The 24,990-nt window shown below is 40.6% G+C and overlaps 1 protein-coding gene across 5 annotated transcripts in view; it reads left to right on the top strand.

The window, feature by feature from the left end:
• The window catches only part of hivep2a (HIVEP zinc finger 2a), a 156,323-nt gene that overhangs the window by 99,293 nt on the left and 32,040 nt on the right, over positions 1-24,990 (top strand). For all 5 annotated transcript variants that reach the window (XM_084737191.1, XM_084737188.1, XM_084737189.1 and 2 more), the window contains one exon: positions 24,879-24,953. The gene's annotated coding sequence lies outside the window, so the exon portion shown is untranslated. The remainder of the gene's footprint in view (positions 1-24,878; positions 24,954-24,990) is intronic.

The following is a 24,990-nucleotide window of genomic DNA, read 5'->3' as shown; positions in this document are numbered from 1 at the left end:
GAGGGATGACATGAAACAAATCTCCCGAGCTGGACTCAAACGTGATGTTGTGGGCTGCATGGTTAGAGGCACCATACGCTCAACTTTTTATGGCAAAAATAACAAAAACTCTGTGTTCAAAGGCCTGTATGATGGATTTATGAGAGTGCCTGCAATTTTAATGGCAGTGAAAGTGTCAGTGGCGCAGATACTGTTTCCTCTCACCATCAGGACTTTCACATCGTGAGAACAGTGTTTTCATATCAGTCTCCTCCAGGAAATTATTTCTTAAAAGCCATTGACTTTTGGCAGAGACACACGGCATAATATAAAGCTCTGATTTGTCCAAGACAAATGATTTTGAAAACCAATGACTTGTACTTATTTTGTAGCCCAGTGAGCAGAGGTATGGTTTCACATGCATGAATACAGTTGTATATCCACTACATGGTACGGCTCAACTAGACTCCACTTGCCTTTACTTTGTTTTCCACTGCAGACAGCACTCCCTTAACGAAGGCAGAGCTGATCGTCATAGCGACACTTTTCCAACAGTTAGTTTCCAGTCAGTTTCCAGCACACACTGGAGCTGTAATTGGTCTTAAGAAGCTGCAGACTTCATTCACCGACAAACTGAAACCTAAACTGTACATTTACTGCCACGTTGATAACTTCACTGCTCACAACTTCTCTAAACCACACAGTTAGTACTTGAAGTGTCACAGTTTCAATGTTAAAGCAAAAATTAAATCAAATCCCCCGAAAAAATCAGGATTCTCTCAGTATATTTTTTCTCTCCACCCTCGCCTATTCACAGCATCCTGCATGTGTCCAAAGAAAATAACAACACTTCAAAGACGACATAACATGGCTTATCGGCTGTTATGCTACTCTTGATACCATATAGACTATCTCAAGAAAACTGGATCCCCGACCAAACTAGTACCAGGAATTATCCACAATGGAAACCCAAAACACAGTGAGTGGAGTCGAGTCGGAGTAGGAATCTTAACTTTAAAATTTTGTCACACCCATCTATTTTTTATTAGTTTTCTATAGGCAGCCCTGAGTTAGTTACCACTGCAGACTGAAAGAAAGAATTAATAAAATGAAATGTTTAAAATGACATTTCATACAGTATGTCTGAGTAAAAAGTGGATGTTTCTAATAGTAGAGGCTGTAACTCTGAGTGGGACCGGTTCTTTTTAGGACTGCAGTAACCCTTACAGGATTACATGTTTCATATACATGTGTATAATTTGTGTTTTTGAAATTGTTATTTTTTAGGTGTTGCTCTTGTAGTTAAGACATGCTTTACTACCCTCCATTATGGGCAGCTTCCAGCACCCAGCAGCAAAAAACTGGTTATACTGGGCTATTCTCTTTCAGCATCCCCTCTATAAATACGGGTAACAAAAGCTCTAATTGTATCCTGTTTGGTTTGTGAAAGTTTTGGTAATTATCCATCCTACATAGTATGAGTTCTATTATTGGTGTTGTTGCGAGGCTCAGATTGCAGATTTCTGACGCAACGCTGTGAAAAATGGCCTCCAGGATGAGTTGGTTCCTGAGAGGAAAACTAACTCAGCGTTATAGTGCAGCAGCTAAACCTGCCCGCAGGCTTTTTTAACGATGGAGAGGGGAGGAAAAGAAATGAGAAAAATAAGGTTTGGGTAGAGGAAAAACATGAATGAAAAGGAGAGAAGCAGAAAAAAAAAGAAGCACAAAGATGAGTAAACAAGAGGGAAGGAGGAGAGGTGAGGAAACAAGGAGAGAACAGAGGGGAGGCGAGTGGGGAAGAGAGGGATGCAGATGACAGAAAACAGCTTACGTAAGTGTGAGCATCATGCCTGTATGCACACACACAAACACACACACACACACACACACAATCTTTTATACACCAGGAATAGTCTTGTGCCCTGAATTTGACTCAAACTTTTTAAAGAGCTGCTGTGGGCTGGAAGCTCCCACTCTGAACGCAGCAGAGTGTCGATGCATCATTCATTCAAAGACTCCAGAACCTCTAAAGGTGTGTTGCATAAAACTTGCACAACGGCTGCCACTGTGCACAATAAAGACGGCTTCCTACAGTATAATGGCCGCTAGTGTGCAGAGGTTTCGCAGTTTTGCGTCACAGACGTCTCCGCGGCCATGACTGCAGGCGTCGCGGCTAAATATACATCAGCCTGGAAAGAGGAGAGATTGTTGTGGTTTGGCCGGAGGTCGTTTCAGAGATGTTTGGATTAAAAAATTGAAGCATCTGATGTCTGATTCTTAATTTTAGTGACCCTGACACACTGCCCCAGTCTCTACTAGAGGTCTGAACACCAAATTCAGTCTTTATTCAGATGTTTGATTAAAAAAAAATAGTGGAAATGGTTCCTTTTTCTGTATATTTTAGATAATACAAAAGATTTCTCATGAGAAGGAAAATCAGCTGTGGTAACTTATTATACTGCTGTAAAAAGTTTATGGATGATGTGTTTTTTTAAAAAACTTGCAAATTAATTGTGGTTTAACTTTTTTAAAAGGGCACTCCAAGAGTTCAGCATTGCATTTCCATGAACCAAGTGAGCACCAACCAGGATTTTCAACGTTAATTTCTAATTGGAGACTGATTGACTGACATCTAAGACTTCTTCTGCGCTCTTTTCAACTTGCTAAGATGCAGTCACAACATCAGATTTTCACAAAGACTAAGTTTGTTTAATTATTTTGATAATTTGTTCAGTTGTAGGTTGACAGTTGATTAGTGTGAAGGCATATTTCACTGGCAGGTGAAACGTGGTCTATATGAAGACATAACTTCAACATATTTAACGTCATAATGTAATAAAATGTCAGAAATATGGACTAGGGTCTGTGCTGCCAACAAGAAGATTCCAGGACATCTTAATGTGAGAAGTTCTTAACGTAAAATAACGAAATTGCACTTCTTGTTGTAGCCTATAGTGCATGCACAAGTACCGAGGCGTATACAGCTTCAGTTCTGGGAAATATCCAGCAGAAGGTAATAGAAACGCAGCAAAGAAACTAAACAGAGCAGGAACGTGTGTTAGGTTGGTTAAACACAGGACTTTCCTCCAAACAGCAGGGGGGTTTAAGTCCTGTGTGGCAATGTTTATTTTCTGCCCTCATACTGTTTTTTCCCCCCAGAATTAGCATGTATATGTGTTTTTTTAAGCCCCCACTGCCGCTGCCAAAAACAAGTTAAAACAGCATGTCCACTCGGTTGTCATGTTTCCATCACTTCCAATCAGAGCTGAAGCCAAAATTACCTGTGAATATTGAATGCTGATCTTTTCCCCTTGAGGCCAAAAAGCCAGAGCGGGTGTTAGTGGGTTTTTTTGTCCAATGTAAAAAGGGCTTTAGTGAGGGTCCAAAGTGACGTCAGGCTGTTATTTTCATGTCACCTGTAAATCCCAGTGAAATATGGTCTAAATGTGAACGTTCAGTATTGATCAATATCTTCAAATAGACGGCGAAAACACTGTCATTTTTAAACCAGTTCTGAACACCTTTTCACCTGTAACCATAATGAATTTCTGAGCATCCTTTCAATGGAAAAATGCTCCATATGAAGTTGAGATTTGTAACCAATCTCATTCAGTATCGGTATCAGGTGCCAATACCAACATAATTCACCTCCTGGATATCTGACTGATGTTATGATCCACGTACGGATCCAGATTTCTATAATGTGATGTTTTTATGACCGCCGTTCTGGAGTTGATTTGTTTGACTGCTGTTCATGAATGTATATGAGTGTGTGTGTGAGGGAGAGGAAGAGAGGAGGTGAAAGACAGATGGATGTACAGAGACAGGCAGACATGCTGCTTGGAGCCTGCAGTCATACTTATGGTAGCTGTCTGGTTGTGTGAAAGAGAAACAATGAGGGCTGAATTCATATATAAAAGATCAGTATTGGCAGATATCCAGACACAGATATCCCAATCAGATTGGAACTGGTAGAAAGTGGAGCATTGCATCTCAAGTTGAGGGACTTGCAAGAAAAACTGTTGCAACAGAGACCAAAATCAAGCCCCGAATGCAACTCAGTAGTATCTCTTCATCAGACCCAAGTCCCCAGTAAGAGCGCCAGGCTTTGAAGCAAATTTTAGATAGTGACCAAACCATGTAATGACATCATGTGACTTTTTTTTTTTTTTTTTTAGCGTCACAATCCTGCAAAACAACTCACACGATCCGGGAGACCTGGGTAATTTTACGCCTGAAGGCCAATCTTTTTTGGCACCACGTGCCACTGAACAGCTTTCATGCTTGAACGGCGGAGAGTGCAGCCGCTAACAAACCTGCACCCGTTACATTTTGCACGGACAAACCGTACTAGGAAATGATTCTCTCTCTCCTCATTCTCCTCGGTGGTAAACACACAATGTCGCCATGTCAACGTCCCAATATGAAGGGCCGCACATAAAGAGTTTGGACTGGCTCTACAAAAACGCTCTAATTGTTTCCACCCAGTTTCAACAACTGAAGCTGGAAGATCTTTTTTTCAGCTTCTAAATGGGCCAGAAAAAGTTTGGGAACCACTGCAGTAGAATATGCTTGATCATCCTTACTTTACTAATACATGACAAGCAGTTTCATTAATAACATTATCGAATAAATCTGCCATTTATTTTCTTAATTCATCATTTAGTCTGTAAGAGTAATGGTGCAACCAACAGTCCAAAGACGCTGAAACCAGCAAATATTTTCAACGTTTTTGCTTGAATAATGATCAGTTATCAAATTACTATCAGAATAGTAGTCTTTTGATATAGTAATTGATTAATCGACTAATCATTGCAGCTCTAGTATAAGTCACTGTATGTCTTTTCTCAAGAACGTGGTCCTATTTGAACAGCAGAATATCTAAGGGGAGAGAAAATGACCCTGGAAGTTTTCTCCATGAATTCCATTGCAAAAAAAAAACAAAAAAAAAAACATGCCTCTAACATTATATAAGTTCTTTGAGAAACCTGACGGTGCTTATTGGTTGTTGTTGGATCACAGGAGAACCTTTAACAAACTATAAAACCTTACATCGTAAAAGCAGAGCGTCCATCCACAAAACTAATCCGTCTACTTCTTCCTCTGTCCATCTTGCTTCCTGGTGTATTTTGCAAACTGTTGTGGAAAATGTAATGAAGCTACACGCACACACACACACACACACACACACACACACACACACACACACACACACACACACACACACACATACGTACACGCACACACACACATACACGCGGGACTAACTCAGTAATAGTTTCAAGGCTGGCCCAACAGCCCTGTGGAAAATATGACTGCCTTCTCTTTTCCACTGGCAATTTACACCAACAGGACGCCTGTTTTTCCCCTCCTCACCTCTTCACCCCCCTGCCTCCTCCCCCTCGGTCTCCCTCTCTCTCTCTCTGTCTCTCTCTCTCTCTCTCCCTCTCCCTCTCCCTCTCTCCATCTTTTCCTCCGAGTCTTTCTGCTCTCTCTGGTAAATGGAAACATGTTGGTCAAACAGCCACAGCTGTGGAAGAACGGCTGCTTGAGAAAAGAAAACTGACTGTAGGTACAGTGTATGGACTGTATGTGTGAGTGAGTGCCAGGAGACAGAACATGGAACATGGAATTCTTAAACAGGCTGAATCGGTGCTGTGTCACTTCATGTTTCCCATGTTAACCACAGGGTGTGTGTGTGTGTGTGTAGCCTCTTCAGAGCAGCTGCAGCAGGGTATAGTAAATGCACTTTTTTTCTGCAAAATAGTGAGCAGCTCTGAGACAGAACAAATAAAGAAAATAAAAGAAAAAAACATAAAGGGTTGACACAATAATGTCAAAGGAAGGTTCATTCAGTACTTTTTCTGGCAGCTGTTTATCATGTAATCATGTAGTTATCATGTAATTGTAAGTCTCTCAGGATGAGGTTCTGGTTGACTATTACTGATGCTATTTTCAAAATGCCAGTTGCTGCGTGACACAACGACAACCTCCGAGCTAACAACCTACACGCTGGAAATAGCAAGTTACCTTCACAATAAACCTTAAATTGCTTCAACGACTAGGGCTGCACAATTAATTGAAATCTTATCGAAATCGCAGTACGACTTTCTGCAGTTTTCAAATCGCAGGAGATGCAATATTTGTTAAAGGCAAAATATGTCATGTTTTTCAATCAAAAGAATAGCAATGTAAAAATGATCATTTTGTCTAATATTGCACATCATATCGCAAGCAGTCAAAATAATTGCAATTTTTTCTAAATCGTTCAGCCCCTCTGATGACACCTCCTTGTGATTTCCAGAAAGTCTCTCTAAAGTTATGAAAAGATCTATTTTAACCACAAACTTTGATCTTTTCCTAAACTTACCAAAGTATTTTTTTTAAAAGAAGAAAATAATAAGACAACTAAGTCCAAAATAAGTTAGCACAAACATTTAGCTTCACACAGGACATGGACCCAAAACTCCTGTGTGTGTTTTATCCATTCATCCACCACAACCTCCTTTCGAATTTTCTTCAAATTGTCAATATCTACCCTCTAATCAGCTAATCAGGGCAAAGTAGTAATAACCCATCACAGCGCAGCAGAGCAAGACCAAGGAGAACAGTCTTGGGGAAAAAAAACATAACACTGCTAGCAGCTGCTGGCTTTTCTTTTGCAGGGATGTAGCCACTTCAATGCCAAAGCTCACCGCTCATGTGCAAAAATAAGTCCCTACCTGACACTATGATGTAAAGAAACTGTCGCTGCATCCTGGGCTTAGCACCGCCTACAAAGATTGTGATTGGTTTGAAGAAATACAAACAAGTTAGAGGATTTTTCCCCCTATAGCAGGATGATAATGGATTCAGCCAGACCTTTCTTCAGCACTGACAGAAGTAACTGTTGAGACTGAATTGAATTAAACTTGTTGCGCTTCTGCAGAAACCGGATCTGCTGAGGAAGATCATATATGATTGACAGCTACAGGACGACTAATTGAGGTAGCCGAGTGATTTCGGCAACTGCTGTTTCCAAATCAAGAATTAAAGGGAAGATTCTGCATTTTTCATGTGCATGTGTATCAGTGTCATCATGTCAGATGCCGTATTAGAAAAAGGTGAAAATCGCCTAATGGGTGAGAATCAGTCTGCTGCTTGATGCACGTCTCACAACTTCATCTGTGCCAAAACATTAACTTGCATGCTTTCAAGCTGCAGTTAATGAAAACCAACACTTCCTTTAGGGGGTTTCACAATAAAGGTGGTTTTTCAGGGAAGAGTAGGGAGTATCCCTGACGAGCTGCTGGAAGCATTTTAATGTGAAGCAGATGGAGGAAGTGTTGAGTGTGCATTAAACAGCGAACAGAAGGAACAGCAAATTAGCAAAGGGAATTAAATTAGAGAACAAGACTCCTAAACGAGATGCCAGAGAGCCCTTTTATTTATATATTTATTTTTGTTTTACAGTGGGGGAATTAGGTCATTTGTGGACGTGTTCTATCAGGTGATTCAACAAAACAAAGATTTTTCAAAATAAAGTCACCGTGGGAATCAAAGGAACCACAGTTTAATGGTTAGTGGATGTGACGCTGAAGGTACTTTTCCCGGACTATTATGGTAGAAATATAAGTCAGTTGTGTACATTGGACAGCGGTGAAACAGAACAGAGGGTGACCTCACCTCTGAAGACTTTATGACTGGATACACACACATAATTACACATGTAGAAAATCACACAGCAGTCACTGACTAACATATCACACACAGACACTCGGGATTAAACCGAGTGTTTCTCCAGTGGTTTTAGTCCGTTATGTGACTTGAACATTTTGTCTGTTACTGGTAAATTTTAAAAAAACTTGCTGTATTTACTCTAACCGGCCTGTCTGGAAGAAAAAAACAACAATGAAAAAAACCAAACAACTCCTCATCCTGTGTTTACTCTCCATCTTTAAAAAACCCTGCAGTCTTTTTTGTGAGTTCATCTGAGAGTCAGAAATATTTCCCTCAGAAACCATATTTCCTCCTTTATCTGATTTTTCTGGCCAAATTTTATTGACCAATTAAGCTGCTTCTCCACCCTCCATTGTATACTTGTTTTTAACCATATTTGTTGGTTTAGTGTAGATGTTGCAGTCGCGGTTTGAGTCGGTCAGGGTTTTTCTTCTTCACAGTCAAAACCGCGCAATTTTTCAATCCTCAAAACACTTTCAAACCCACAGATCACCTATGGAGGCCCGCAGGAGACAGTATTTTTGCATTTGTGCATGAAAGCATGAAAAGTGAAACATGAAGCTGTGGGAATGTAGAACGGGGTGCTATTATTTGTCAGATGCAGTGTGCAATCACTCATTTTAAGTTTTTACTTTATTTTTTTGTCTTGTCTGCAGCTTATCTTGACTATTGCTGAACTGATCAACCTGATTTCTTTTGTCCACATTCATGACTGAATGCTGAAGGACCTCTGTGATTCACAATTTAAAAAAAAAAAATTATGTCTCCATGCCAGCGACATCAGAGGTCAGAGACATTATGTTTTCTTGTGAACATGGTAAGGCCTTGAAGGACTTTCTTCAAACTTTGCACAAATGGCCGCTTGGACTCAGGTCAAGGTCAAAGATCACTGTGACCTCACTGAACACATTTTCGGCCATAACTCCTATACTAATTATGACAAACCCTCTCAGTCAAACATGGAGGACAGGACAGAGAAGCTATACTGCGGCCATAAGTGACAGCAAAAAGTTCTAGAGAACTTTGCACAGTTTACTTTCTTTTCATTTGTTTCTTTTCTGTCCAACACATCATAAAGAACAAGCTCCTAAGCCATTTTCTTTGTTACCATGCTGACGAATCTCACCCTACCTGATTGGTTGGCTGAAAAGAATAACAATGTCTTTCTGAACTTTTTCTGAACACCACAGCAACTTTTTATTGCTGTGGTGTTTCTGCACTGAGATCATCTGTGAATTTTAGGATGCAGACATCATGTGGTGATCCATTTCTACTCTGAAACCTAGTTTTTGTTTTTTGTTTTTTTTTGCCATACCTGCATATGGTGAGACCTTAAAACAAATGAGGATTTCAATATCAAAAATGAAAATAACAAAATAATAACTGCACTGCATTGTCCCTGAACCTGCATGAATTCCTGGCATAAAGTTTTCATTTGTTCATTTATTGTCCCTGCCCTGAGAAGAAAATTAATCTGTCAGATTTTACAAAATGCATGCCCCTTTCCTTTATAACTTTTCTTGAGAAACAGGAATTCTTCTTAGGAAGTCTGGTTTGGTGTCTATTGTTGTCTGTGCGGAAGCAGTCGACTTTTAGAGTTGCAGGGTTTATACATGCTGTCAGTGAAAGGGAAAAAAAGGTGTGAAAATTTGGCTGAAATCAGGAGAAATCCATGAGAATGGTGAGGAAATCGGAGAGAGTTAAAAACATGACTGTCCTGGGAAAAACAGGAGAGTTGGCAGGTATGTCTGTTGGTGAAATTTAGAAAACAGTAAAAGTGTCCTGGCAAATACGAAGCAATAGATCATAAAGTTTGATTCTTTCCCGTCACAGAGCAGCGTCAAGTTTGGAGTATTTCCGTTGTGTAACTGAGGCTTTTATAACAGAATTTCAGCAGCAGCAGCAGCAGCACTGTAACCTTGGCACACCAAGAACTTCCTCCTCCCCCACACACACACACACATACACACACACACACACACACACACACACACCCTCATCCTGTCTCAGCAAAGCTGCCTGTGCTGCCACCTCCCACACACATACTCTATTCAGGGCACACACACACACACACACACACACACACACACACACACACACACACACACACACACACACACACACACAGAGATACACACAGACACACACATATTTTTTCTGACAGAAATATCCAGTAGCATAATTGACTTCCTACCTGCTGTAAATCACTGTCTACTAGCTGTCTGCTTGAGTGTGAGTGTGTGTGTGTGTGTGTGTGTGTGTGTGTGTGTGTGTGTGTGTGTGTGTGTGTGTGTGTGTGTGTGTGTGTGTGCGCGCAGCACAGTTCAGATTAAGTTCATTTGATTCATCTCTCTTAGATTTAATTTCAGTCATTTCTGGAGAGCCTCTCCTCTCCTTTCTGTCATTTGTGCCTCCTTGTTCTCTTTCAGACATCAGATCTACAGCGAAGCCTCAGCTGAACACTTGATTGACAGCAGCACTAAATTAAAACAAAACACGGCGGCTTCGACATGAACAGTAGGCAATTTAATCCCCCGGATGACAAAGGAGTGTTGCTTTTTACACAGAACATGGACTCTGGAGACATGAAGTAATGATTTTAGGTGATGATATTTTTATTTCAGGAATGGATCTATTTCTAGTCCTGCTTCTGTGGACAATCTTAATCCCTTACTTGGATGTTTCGAGTGAAACCAAAGTGAGACCAAGAAGTGGCACAGTGAAATTCTTTTGTGCATCTTTGTGGCAAATGTGGTGCTGTTGTGAGGCTTGTGAGGCTAATTAGCAAGCTAGCATGTAAGCCCCGGCCAAGCCAAAGTAGCTCGCCAAGCTAGCTGATGTGTTTGTGTGACTGCAGACCAGCTGCATCTCTGCAAGCAGTTTATACTCCAACAGAAAGTGGATGGTGCAACTGTGACGCTCCTCCTACTGTCTGGCCAATCTCTTGACAGTTACTGGCCAGAGAGCGGAGGGTCGTCAGCTGACCCGTCACTGATTAATTTAGGACAGTCCCAAAGTTTTTTAGCAGTTGTCACGAATCCCAAACTCTGAGAGCTGTTTGTATGCTGCATCAAATTACTTATGTATGCAATAATTCCTCCTTTTAGTTATTTAAAATGTCCTGTTCCCTTTTGTAAAATACGTCAGAATATTATTCATGTGTTTTCACTTGTCTGTTGCTCTGATTAGGCTATCATAAATAATGGATTGTTGATGTTATTCAAAATGTTTTAAACCACAAGATGGAGAGTGCAGCTGCCACTGTGGGAGGAATTAGTGATTGTGTTTATGACCATTTTAGATGCTAAAAATGACTGTAACACACCTGTCACCTGTGCATAATGGTTCATGCATCTTCATATTATCCTCAGAATCTTCATAACTTCATAATGTCTGACGTTACTCTAAATTATTCTGTACTTTTTAATTTTTCTGACACGCTCATCCCCGACTCTCTTGTCCTGAATTTCACCCATTGTCATCTGGTCGCCCTACTTCCATCTGCTCTCCCTTCTTACTGCTCCTCTGAGTGATCCACTCTGCGTTACTTTCTTTTGGTTTGCACCGTCAGCTCCTCCACAGCACATTAACCGAACATCCATGTGTGGGGTTACAGCCAAAATAATGTGCTTGACACAAAAAAATTGTGTGTCAAAGCTGGGCACTAATCATGGAAATTCCATCAAAATTTCAGTCGAAGATTTCTAATGCTGATGTGATGGGGCCCTCACTTTGCACGGTGAAAACATTGCATTTTCTCAGACTTTCTCCACGTTTTTGTGAGCATACTAACAGAAAATTGTCTCAAACATGCAGTAGGATTCATCAGTAATCCTTTAATGCAGAGCAGGGATCCCTGCTATGTGTATTTACATGGAATATTTTCAGGTCTTCTCTTGTTTGCGCTCACCTGTAGCTGCTGAGTCAACTGAAGTTGTGGCATGGCTAATGTTAGCTGCGTTAGCTTCACCCTCTGCACTTTCACCGCTGGTTTCTGAGGAAGAGGGTGTTTATGTCAGAGTCTCTTGCTCGTGAGGTTACAAACGATCCATTGTGGCTCACAGACTGTCTGCACACTTACAGTAATAATAATAATCATAATCATAATAATGATAGAGCTAACTGGCCTACATGTTTCAATAATAGCTGACATGTTGACGGGCGCCACACAGTGATTTAGTGAGTTTTTATGCAGATTCATGGGTTGCATTTTGTAACTATTGTGCAAATTGAATATTTTCAGTGTTTGTTTGTTTTGATGTTTAATTTACCTTTGCTAATGACTAATGATAATAACGTGAGGTGCTTATTCATACTATAATATTAATAATATTAATGCATGTTTCTTTTTTTATGTTTTTTTTTTGGGGGGGGGGGGGGGTTGTATTTTGGAATTTTCAAAATAAAGGACCAGTGTGTAGGATTTACTGGCATCGAGTGTTAAGGTTGCACATTGCAACTCAATGAATACCTCTCGCATCACCCTCCCCTTCCAAGCATGTACAGTAAGAGAAAAGTACATGCTTGAAAGGTGGGAGGTTGTTTGGTTTGTCTGTTCTAGGCTACTGTAGAAACATGAGTTCCTCTAAAGAAGAGGGCCTGCAATCTCTAACAAAAACACAACGATTCTTATTTTCAGGTGATTATACCTTAATGAAAAAGTATTATATTCCATTCTAATATATCCTGCCAATAAATCCCACTAAATCTTACACACTGGACATGAAGGCAGATTACAGTCCTAAGTCTGAGAACGTCCCTCTCACAGAATATCGGCCAACTTCTACAATGCAGAATACAGCAGAATACAGCTCCTTCTAACTCAGAGAGCTTCTCTCTGCAGCTGCCTTCTTGCAATTCAGTTCAACATTCTCACAGGGAAAAAAAATCCATTGTAAAAGAGGAAGAGAAGCTGATTTTTGCACCCACAAGAGCAGAAAATAGACCAGAATTCAATGCAGCTCCAGTGAAAGACAGGATGGGTTACGAGAGAGACTCACTCTATTCTCACTATTCAACTGGAAAAGCTCTCTGTCCACCTACACACATAACCCTGAGGTGACGGCAACCAGCTCAGGCACTTTCTCTGGAGGCTGTCAAAAAAGCTCTCTGGGAAATGTAGGAAGTGAGTAACAGAAATAGAAGGAGAGGAGACGAGTTGAGGGGAACTAGGAATGGAAAAGAAGGTGACATATTCTTACAAATCGCTCTAGTTTAACACTTTAAATGTAAACAAAGACGATTGATTCCTCCTCGATGAAACACTGGTCAACATCGAGTCATTTCTGAAATAAAAAACAGAAAGATTCCTCCGAGAAACTGAATCAGGAGGTAGATCCACATGTTTCCCCTCCTGCAAAAATCTTCTTCACGCTCATAAAGTCTCACACATGTCATGCTGGGAGCTTCCTGGTTAAACCGCAGCCTCCTGCTGTCGGCCTTCGCTGCAGCAGCTTGAGCTCGAGTGCCTTGCTCAAGGGGACACAAGGTGCAGAAGGAGGGCGATGTTTCTAATTTCCACTCAGATGTAAGCCTTTTGCATAACAGCATTCTTCACACATGCTTTTTTAATTATCAACACAAAGTTGCATAAAACTTGTACCTGGCCTGATGCAAGAAAGCAGGTATTGTAATCTAACTGCTGAGCAAGTGTATTTTTATTTATAAAACTACTGGCGGGGGGTGAAATTGGCTCTAAATTTTATTTGGACTGGCACCGAGAAGGTCTTAAAATGTTTTAAATTTAACTTTGCCGCGACCTGCAGTCGGCCTGCTTGCGGTTCGTTTCTCACACATACTGTTTTTGTTTTCACCCAAATAACTAAAAGGGATGTTTTCTCTCAGACGTTACTGCCTTTCTTCACATTTTGCTCAGATTATACTAATCCTGTCAAACCACAGCACTGGTTTCAAACTGTGATTTTTTAGTAAAACAGAGGTTAAAAGTGTTTGCCCTTATTTGCTCTTATTGTTTTAAGTGTTTTTTTCTTTCTTACATAATCTACAAACTGTTCCTTTAATATTGTGAGCATTGCTCTAATTTATTTAAATTAAGTATTTTGGGCTTTTTACCTTCTTCCTGAACATTATTTGTCACATTATTTATATCTGTGTGATTCTAACTTGTTGAAATATCTCTGTTTAAAGCTCAGTGAATATATAAGAGTTCACACTCACCATTGTTTTACATTTCTTAATAGCTGTTTTGTGTCTCTTTCTAGTTGTTTTTTGTCTTTCTGTGGTTAGTTTTTATCTCTTTATAGTTATTTTATGTCTCTTTGTAGGTGGTTTGTGTCTCCTTGTAGTTGTTTTGTGTATCTTTGCAGTTGTTTTGCATCTGTTTGTAGTTTTCTGAGTCTGTATAGTTGCTTTGCATCTTTTTGCAGTTGTTTTGTGTCTTTTTATGTTGTGTTGCATCCCTTGGTTGTTTGCATGTTTATGCATTTGTTCTGCATCTCTTTGCAGTTGTTTTGTCTCTTTGTCTCTTTGTCTTTTGTTGTTGTGTGCCCTTTCTTTGTAGTTGTTTTGCATTGTTTGCAGTCGTTTTGCATCTCATTGCGTTTTTTGCATCGCTCTGTAGTTGCTTTGCATCTCTGTAGTTTTGTGTCCATTTGTAATTGTTCTGCATCTCTTTGCAGTTGGGTGTTGGTTGTTTTTTTGCATGTCTGTGCAGCTGTTTTGTGTCTCTGTAGTTGCTTTGCATCACTTTGTGGTCGTCTTTCCAACAAGAAATGTTAATCACTCAAACTGAGAGGCCCAGTGACCCCCTGACCATTTGGGCCCCTGAGCCTGTGCTCAGTAAGCCTGTTCAGTAATCCATCCACGCAAACGTTATACTTATTCCTTCTCGAAACCTCAAGGGTCAGCAGAACAGATACTTCATGATCTAAAACTGAATAATGAAGTGAAAACTGAATGAGTATTCAGCCACGATTGTCAGGCTAAATCTGCAGTGTCATGAATCACCATTAACACACGTCTAGTGATGGACAGAGGACAGCTGAAATACCTGATGGTTATGCCAATAGATGAAGCAATTCCCAAATGAACACAAACACACACACACACACACCCTCTTCTGTTCAGCTTATTGTTCCAGTAACTTCTGTCTCCCTCCAGGTAAAACAAAGGTAGTGTTTTAATGGAGGTGTGTGTGGTTTCGGTCCAGTTGGGGCCAAACAGAGCAGAGCCAAAAAACAAACAGACTGCCAGCTGCCCTCCATCGCCCTCGCTCCCTCTCCCTCTGCCTCTCTCTGGCTGTACAAAGTGGTTAATCACTGAATGGAAACCATTAGTAACATGTTTAAATAATTTACACAGCGTCTGACCACCCAAAGTACCAGAACACTTCGCCTACCACTCAGAAATACGAACCCGGCCTTTGTGTGTGTGTGTGAGCGTGTGTCTAATCCATGCATTCATGTATTTGGTATACCTATCTGTGTGTGTGTGTGTGTGTGTGTGTGAGGAGAGTGGAGGTAATCTGATATCAGCTGGCATGACTCTCATCCTCACCGGCTCCATCCCATTTCAAACAGTTTCCTCAACCAAGTTCTGTCCACAGTCCTCTCTGCTTTTTATGTCTTTTCGTTGTGTCCTTGTTCCCTTTATTTGGCCTTTTCTTTCCTCATGTCTATGTGGTTTAGATGTTTTTGTGCCCTTGTTCCCTTATTTCCTTATTTGCTCTTTGTGTCTTCATCTCATTTCTGTTTTTGTCTCTTTGTTGTGTTCTTGTTCTATAGATTGTATCCTCATATCCTTTGTTTCCCTTCCTGTTTTAACCTTTGTGCTGTTACCTTGTTTCCTAGTTTGTATCCTTTTCTCCTTTCTTTGGTCTTTGTTTTCTCATTTTGTCCTCTCCTTATTTACTCTCCTGTGTCGTTAATCCCTCTCCCTTATCCTTACTCTGTTGTTTCCTTTGCTGGTTCTTTGTTTTCATCAACAAGGTCTCTTTGTTGTATCCTTGTTCCCTTTCTCTGGCCTTTTGTTTCCTCCTCCTTGTACAGTTTACATCTTGTTGTTGTGTCCTTCCGTCCTTTGTACCCTTTCTTTGGCCTTTGTTTCCTTGTCTCTGTGCGGATCGAGTGTCTTTGTTGTGTCCTTGTTCCATTTCTTTGTCCTTTGTTTCCTCATCTCTGCACGGTTTGGGTTTCTTTGTTGTGTCCTTGTTCCCTTTCTTTAGCCCTTTATTCTAACCTCTGCATGGACTGATCTTGTCTTTGTGTCCTTGTTTCCTCATTTGTATCCTTGTTGCCCATCTTTCTTTGTTTCCTCATCTCTTTCCTGTTGTAGTCTTTATGTTGCATCCTTGTTCCCTCATTTGTTTCCTTGGTACCTTTCTTTGGACTTTGTTTCCTCATCTCTTCACGGTTTAGGTCTTGTCCTTGTGTCCTTGTTCCCTCATTTGTATCATTGTTTCCTTTTTTAGCATGTCTTTTCCTCATCTCTTTCCTTTTTTAGTATTTTATTTTCCTCCTTTGCACTCCCTTTCCTTTGTCTTGAGTCTTTGTTTTATCACCTCTAGTCTCCTTATCTACTCTCCTGTACCGTTATTACCTCACCTGAGGTAACCTAATTGAATTCCTTTACCCTTACTCTGTTGCATCCTTGTTCACTTTGTATGCTCTTTGTTTCCTCACCTTTCTATAGTTCAATACTCTTTGTTGTGCCTTTGTTCCCTCATTTTTTTCTGTCTCTCATGCATCTTTTTCCCTGACCTTTGTCTTTTCTGCTGTGTCCTTGTCCCCTTCATTTGTATCCTTACTCCTTTATTTTGGGAAGTTTTCCTCTGCCTGCCCTCTCTCCTGCTTTTTTCTTTTTTATTTTGTTTGTGTATGTTATTCTCTTGTGTGTACCCTGTCTTGGTTCTATGTTCCCTTTTACTTGACCTCTTCTTGTTCTGCTCTTGTAGTTTATATTTCTTCTGTCCTTTCTATTCTTTATTTTTCACAGTGGTGTTGTTCCCTCTCTTATATCCCCATTTTTCTTCACTTTATTGTTCCCTCCTCTGTCCTTTTTCCTACATCATCATATGTCCTGTCTTCTCTCCTTGCCTTGTACATTTTTTCCTGTTTTGTTTTGTTGTTCCTTCTCCTGTAACTATAGCCCCTTTTACATTGGACAAAAAACCCCACTAACATCTGGCGTTTGTCCTCAGTGGGAAAGGGTACAACTGGCATCTAGTGCTGAGTCAAATGACTCTGCAGTAGTCACTGGTATTTATTTATCCAGACACACTATTTCCTTTAAATTCTTCACAGTTTATCCTTGCATACTTATTCTCTCAGTCCATTATTCACCTTTTCTGCAGCGTCCAAACTAACAGTCCCCCATTATTTTGTTAAGTTAAAGCTTTTATTATGAGGCAGCAGGAAATGTTTTCATCAGCAGTAACTCCGCTCATATCAGCTGAAAGCGAACATGAAACAAGAAAATAAAGCAGATATCTGAAAGTACAAACAGCGACACAAGAGAGAAACATCAAACCACAGATTCAGTTAGCAGCTGCAAAAGAACTGAGAGCTGAAGACACAGTTACTGCATTAACCGAGTTTAAAAAACCTGCGCTAATGTTGGTGTAAAAACAGTATTGATTTCCTTTCCTTCTTCCTTATCCATGCATACTTATTCTCTCAGTGCATTATTCGCCTTTTCTGCTTCATGCAGTGTCCCCTGCTCTATTCTGTAGTGTCCTCCTCCCTTTTACTGCACACTTGTCTTCTTATGTGTGTCCTTTTGTCTTCTCTGCATCATTTGTTCCTTTCTGTTTTCTTATTCTCTGTCTAATAGTCTATACACTGCACAATCAAATATGAAACATTAATGCTGCGCAGTCGACCCATTGTTTATTCGTGTTCTGCTTATAGTTTTATTATTAGAAATGTATTATGCTGCATATGCAGAGGGGTGACAGACAGGGCAAGACAAACACACACACACATACACACACACACACACACACAGAAAGACACACAAAGATACTTTCTCTCTGTTTTTGTGTCACAGGAATTCCAACCATTTCAGTTGGTATGCGGCACCCTGGCGGGCCAATTTAAGAATAACTAGCCACCACACACACACACACACACACGCACACACACACACACGCACACACACATACACACATGCACACAGACACACACACACAGAAATACACACAGAGAAATACACACTGTTATACCAGAGGCCAGCTTTGCCCTCGTCTGGGTCTTTCATTGAAAGTAAATGAGAGGCTTATCTACTGCATATCTGAACAAGACACTGTAGGAGAGGGATTATTGGTGTGTGTGTCAGTGAGAGACAGATGAATGTATCACCACCCTGATCTGAAACACACACACACTCAAACACACACCCTGATAATGATACAAGGAGTGAGGGGGATTTGCACAAATGTTGATCTATTATCTCGTCGTTTTGGCAACGTTATTCCCGACTGTCATTTCAGCACAGTCGGATGAAATGAAGTGAAAGAGAGAGAAGAGAGAGAGAGAGAGAGAGAGAGAGAGAGAGAGAGAGAGAGAGAGAGAGAGAGAGAGAGAGGGAGAGGGAGAGAGAGAGAGAGAGAGAGACTTCGGCCCTCAGGATTGAACAGCCTCCCACACACTTTATAGAGCACCGCACACACACAAATACACACACAGCCTTCTGTTCTTACTGCATGGTTAATGCCCACACAGTATTCATACCTCCAGGGTTTGGGAATATGTGTGTGTGTGTGTCTGTGTGTGTACAGGAGTACTTGTACATACCTGCATGCACCTCTCGAATCTCTTGTAGATTATTGTGTATCCACTCCTTTACAGGTTTTCATTGAATGTCTGTCTTGTCAAGCACAAGAATTCTTATCCAAAAATATCTGAGATACTGAGACACAGTTGAGATATCGCTCTGCACTGTTGTATGAACATCTTGTTTTGGAAAGGCCACGACAGGTCAAACCGCACAAAATGTGTCCTGTTTTTAGTCTGAAGAATGCAACAAGAATACTTTTTTGGTAAATATTTGTGCATTTTTTGCTGACCAAAATGTGTTTGTAGTCCTGACAGTCATCTGGATGTTGTTTAGAGCTGCAATGATTATTTTCATCATTGATTAATCTGTCAATTATTTTCTCAATTAACTGTTTAGTAGTTTGGTCCAAGTGTCATAAAATGATGACAAATGTTAATCGCTGTTTTCCAAAAACCAAGACGACGTCCTCAAATGTCTTGTTTTGTCCACAGAGAAGAGTAAAGAAACCTGAAAATATTCACATTTGAGAAGCAGAAATCAGAGAATTTGGACATTTTTTTTTTTTATTTTAAAAATGACTCAAAATGATTTAACAGTTATTAGAATAGTTGAAAATAATTAAATAGTTGATTAACAATGAATTCATTGATTAATTGTTGCAGATACTTCCTGATTTACTGTAAATACGTTAATCCAGTGTTTGACAGTATTTTATCTAAGCAAAGTGTTTGTGTGGCTGCTTATGCTTTGATAAAATGTGAGAACTTTGACTTCTTTTGTTAAATGAAAAACAGAGTTTTATTTTCTCAAAGTAAAGTTTGGTTTATACTGCACACAAGGGTTAAAAAGGGCCGTCCCTCTGCAGATACCCACAGTTTTTGATTTATAGTTCTATGTTGGATTGCAACCGTTGATTAGTGTCACCACAACACAAGAGGGAAGTGCTGTTTTGAATCATTTAAACTTTAATTATATCCTATAAAGTAATATGGTTTAGACTCTTTCTTAGAGTGACGGTTGGCTACGCATGTAGTTATAGAACTGATGTTACAACAGTTGTTCTGAAACTTATAACAGCATCTTAAAAAAAAAAAGGAAAAAAAAGCCAAAAGCCAAAGTTAGAGGCTCCGACCTCATCACTCCCCACAGATTATGTTTACGTAGAGATATTGAGGATTAAAGCAAATGTCTTAAACCTCCTGCTGGAGCCTGCAGGTGGATACCGGGGTGGTGGTGGGGCTGAAAGAACGGGCATTGATACTGGTGCAGGGCAGCAGGGGCATCGACAGGCAGAGGGAGAGTTTTTACAGTTTAAGTAGACCTCCAGATTGGGAGGGTGTGTTTGGTGTTTACCAGTGTTTCTCAAAGTTTTTATACTGTGCAGCACCTCAGAAAATATTGAGGTCTCCAACTACTTTGTGCGATTTGGTGCTAGCAGGCGCAGTGGAAACTTCACTGTCGTCCTCTTCATTTTCAACACAGCAGCTTCAAATATTCTCCTCCTGATTTGCACTTCTCGAGCCACGATTGCAGTGTTTTTTGAGGCATTTATTTTTAGTCTCTTCATTTTGCCTCTGCTCACTGTCCTTGCTGGTAATCATGGATGACGTATGAGCATGCTATGTGTGTGATTATGACTATGTAATAGATTGATACTGAGACAAAAATCTATATCTAAATATCTCATATTTGTGATGTGTTTTCAGTCAAAATTTTGCAGCATTTTGATTGAAAAATATAAAAAAAAATAAAATAAATATATTTAATTTCAAGAAAATATCTCTGATATTCCTCCACGTACAACTAGAAGTAGCTTGCACAGTTTACGGTATATATTACAGAGAGTGAAGCAAGTCACATGTGTATAACAGTGCAGCTCGCGTTGACTTCCTGAACTAGTTTGCAGGCATCGCTACATATTTTTTTAATGCATCAGTTTCGGCTCAGTACTCAGCTTTGGCCTAAATGCGAAGTTCAGGTATCGAAATCAGTACTGGGAAGGGAAAAACCGAACTGGAACGTTTCTAGATGTTAAGACTTGTGCTACTCACATAGTTACTGAGGCTCTCCTCAACCCGCTGTGTGCTGTCTTCTCTATTTACATCACTATCTCCACTCGCATCAGAAACTTGGCACAGAAAACACAGGCAGCCCGAGCTGACTAATCACATAGTTGGTATCTATGTAACCACTTTATCTGCAATGTGTGGTTACATTTTTAAGGAGGCACACACCATCTACGGCTTACGTGCAGTGGGTATGTGCAGGCTCCAAAGTTACCCCTTAATGCAAACCCTGTTAAGGAACTGGGGTGAAAAATAGGTATTGATGAGGTATCAGTGCTGAAATTCAGGTATCATATTGGATTTGATACCGAAAAATTGCAAATGATATCCAACCCTATGTAGGCATTTTTACAGCAATCAATAAATGTTACTAATAAGTAATAAATGGTCTAAGTGTGAGCTGCAGTTTCTCTCTTTTTAACAGTTTTTTCAAGGCTGCCTTTCAACCAGCTGTGAGTCTGAACGTAGCCATAAACAAGTCGATGAATTCATCTGGGTGTTTGCCTTCACTTCACCATAAAGCATCCCAGAAAACCTGTAAATATAGTTTGAGCGCTCAGATCCCAGCGCCTCGCTCGTGTTTCTCTACGATGACACCTGTGTTTAGAGTCGGCTGTCGGCTCGTGATTGGATAACTCAAAAAGACACATTATAGTGCCTGGATCATTCAATTTGCCTACACATGAACACACAAAAAAGAAACTTAGATCAGGTGTGTTATTCTGAGAAAAGCATGCAGTGGGTATAAAGCACCACCCAGATCTATTTCCATGTCTGTGAAAGCTGAGCTGATCTCTGCTCCTTTATGTTAAGTAACTCTGGTTATTTAAAGCATTCTGATAAATCACGCTGTGCGAGTGTTTGAGTGTGTGTGCCTTACTATTTTTACCTCTGAGTGTAGCTTCTGAATGCATCTTGTTCTGACCTACCTACAACTTGGGTGTCTCGTCATGCCCTTTGCCAGCCTACACACACACAAACACAACTGGTACGCACACTTCCCACACACACACACACCACACCAGTAGCTATGTCTCTCCTACGCACAGGAACTGGGGCAGGTTGTGTCGGTGCATGTATGAATAAAGCTTTATGTAAGCCATTCACTACACGCTCCCACTCACTCTGCAGACTGCGACCATTCAACATTACTTTCATTACAAAACCAGTCACCTTACATAAGGTTAAACTGGAGTTTGAACGAGAATTATCTGCGTGCTTGAAGGTCAAACTCACTGCTGGGTTATTATGGGTGTGTGTGTGTGTGTCAGGAGGTCAGATAGCTGGCAGGGTGTGTGTGATAGCAGACACTAAAGGTTCCTCCTTTGGTGACCTCAAATGGCAGCAAGAGTTACAGTCAGTGTTTGGATTATGAGAACTTCAGGAGCAAAAATCAGTCATCAGGAGGTTAAATGTGGCAGATTGGGTTGAAATAACAGAGATGTTTAACTTTCAATGGTGAGTGCAGCTTTTACTGTGTATATTCATTCATTTATTTATTTTATTAGAGCTTTATTTAAACATATAAGTCAACTGAAAGCTAATTCTCATTTACAGTAACCTGGCCAGGAGGCAGCAACAGGGAGCAAGTCGATACAAGACATTTAAACATATATACATCTAGACAGACAACAGAGCAGCAAATTCAGAAGCAGGTGCAGTGATGGGACACTAATGAGTTAAAAGGAAGGTAATGAAATAAAGCTGTGGAGTTTGAATGACGTGCAGACATTTGGAATGACCATGCTGATGAAACTTGTTACTGTTACATATGTTTTGCACGAAAGTAATCTTGACTTTGTGAAAAAGACCATGCCTGCCAGCAGAAGTTAAATCGGGTGAATCTGTGGCATCGGATATTGAGATGATGGGATGTTCTCTGTTGTAACCATTGTAAAATGAAATTAGGAGGCTTCAGTCTAAGAAAAACCTTGTCTAGATTATCCCAGCAGCAGGGGGAGGCTGTTCCAGGTTTTTGCAGCAGAGTGGAGAGAGTACCTGCTGAGGCATTTGGCCCTGAGGAGTGACACAGGGGGCATGGCTTGGTGTAGGGCTGCACGATATCGTAAAAATGTCATTTTGCCATTATTTTTGCTAGAAATTGTGTTTGCGATAAGCGATTTGGTGATTATCTTTGCAGAACAGTTTTTACTTTTACTATTAGAATCATGATGATGTGACATTTTTGGGGTCTGTACCAAACAAATGTGTTTTTTTTACATCTGGAGAACAAGATTTGTAGGCCTGAGCATCTCTGCAACACTAAAGTACTTCACTAGGTGGTAACGTTCAGGTGGATTGGCCCAGGACATGAGGTGAGGGTTGCACTGCCTTCAGGTCTGTTGGACAGTTGGGAGTCTGCATCCTGAGATGGAAATTGCTGCAGCGACTGTTCTGTGATGGCTCAGCTTGGTAAATGGCTTGCCGGATCCTTGAGGGCATGGCCCTCATCCATGCCAATGATCTTTATCACCCTTCTCTGGATAATATCTGGCTGTCTGAGAGTTACAAAACAGGCTTCCTGTTACAAATTTTATGAATGACTGAGTGACCAAAATATTTGGCTTACTGCTGAAAAGACATACAGAAGATGTGACACTGATGTGTAAAGTTTTTTCATGTAGGTGTCAGATGATCAGCAATGCTGACACAAATACACTCAATTTATAATTTAAAAAAGGGCTCACCCAAAACATTCAATATCAGTTTAAGTTTATGCTATATATAGAATATTTTCACCACTTTATCTTGCTGTCAGACGCGGGAAACCACCATAACTGTTTTTGCAAAAAACAAAACAAAACAACTGTGGTGGCTTTGGTGAGATCAATATTTGGCTTATGACAGCAAGATAAAGCAGTGGAAATATTTTGCAAACTGGAGGTGTACAGACCATCACCTACTGTGGGTAAATACTGACAATGGATATGTACCTCATACAGTCCTACTTCAAAAACCTGAACTGTCCCTTTAACTTCCTCTTCAGTCTGTGTGCCGTATGTGATTGGTGCTACAGGCGTTAAAAGACACATAAGGCATGACGGTACGATACTCATGAGTTTCACCCCTGAGGCAGTATTGGCACACACAGTATCATTATTACCAACTTTATCTCCACAGGTTGTCAGCTGACCCTCATACTAACCAATCAGAATCATCCTGAGTCTGACGCTGGCCAAAGTGAATACCCATTGTTTTTTAGAGGAGTCCTTTGGGTTTCAGATCACATTCTTGCACTCTTAACACCATGGAAAACATAAAAATATGACCCAGGTCTGAGCTAATGTTTCTGGGGTGTATTTGTGTGTCTGTGTGTGTGTGTGGGGCTGCATGTGAAAAACACAAGGTAGCCCAAAGTTAACATTCCTGCTGCTAAGAATACAGCATGTTTTCCTGAAGTGCTATTTATAGATCTCACGTTGGGCCCCCAGACACACACGTCATTGAGCCCTGCTTACCAGCACCAAGGCCACACTGTGTGTGTTTGTGTGTGGATGTGAATGTGTGTGTGCGTGTCGCAATCAGAGTGTAGGGGAGGGAGTTTAAACCCTGAGACGAGAAAATACAAAGCAAAAATGCAACTTCAGCAGGCGCGTGTGTGTGTGTGTGTGTGTGTGTGTGTGTGTGTGTGTGTGTGTGTGTGTGTGTGTGTGTGTGTGTGTGTGCTTCTTCTACTGTCAGGTGTTGTGGTTAAGAAACGTTAAACAACGGAAACACACACATATACACTGTGTCTACTGTGGTCTTTGCAGTGTACTTGCAGTGCCTGACAGTACTGTATCTACGTATGTGTGTGTCTCTTTTTATTTCTGCGTGTGTGTGTATGTGCGTGTTTGCTTTCTGAACGAGTACATACCAAGTTAGATCAAACTATAAACACCCAGAGAGGAAGGAAAGGTGCTAGTGCTGATGACTGCTCTTCGACTTGGCCTTTTTGGACGCCTACACACATTATGACACTCCGACGTCACTTCCACAGCGCTATTTATAAGCCTTTGTGTCTTTTTAGGAACAGCGTGGGTTTGCTTTGCATCGGTGACTCACTGAGTGGAAGGAGGAGGGAGGGCGGACGGGAGGGAGGGAGGGAGGGAGGAGGAAGGGGTGGAGAAGGCAGAAAGCACAGATGGATTCCAGTGTGAAGAAACTATCTGAGCAATCAATGACATTTACATTCACACATCAGGCATGTTCTTGACAACTTAACAAGTCCTCTCTGTAAAACAAAGTGTATGGTTTGTATGTAGATTACTTCAAGGTTTCAACACAAAACCAACTTATGGTAAGGGAAAGATGTCAGGCTATAGGTTAACTGAGCTTTTGGTTTGTCTTAATGAATCATTTTGAATGACAAAACTAATTAGCTCTTTTGTTTTGCTGCAGGTCTTTTGGTGAGAAAACTGGATGACTTTTGATGCTACAGAAAGAGGATCTACAAGCACTTTTCCCTACAGAAAAGTTAGTATTTACCCTTCAGTAATATACAGTATGTTGT

This window comes from Lutjanus erythropterus, chromosome 15, assembly GCF_056507025.1.
Source record: "Lutjanus erythropterus isolate fLutEry1 chromosome 15, fLutEry1.hap2, whole genome shotgun sequence".
Taxonomy (NCBI): Eukaryota; Metazoa; Chordata; class Actinopteri; order Lutjaniformes; family Lutjanidae; genus Lutjanus; species Lutjanus erythropterus.
This window is presented reverse-complemented; position numbering and strand designations above follow the sequence as displayed.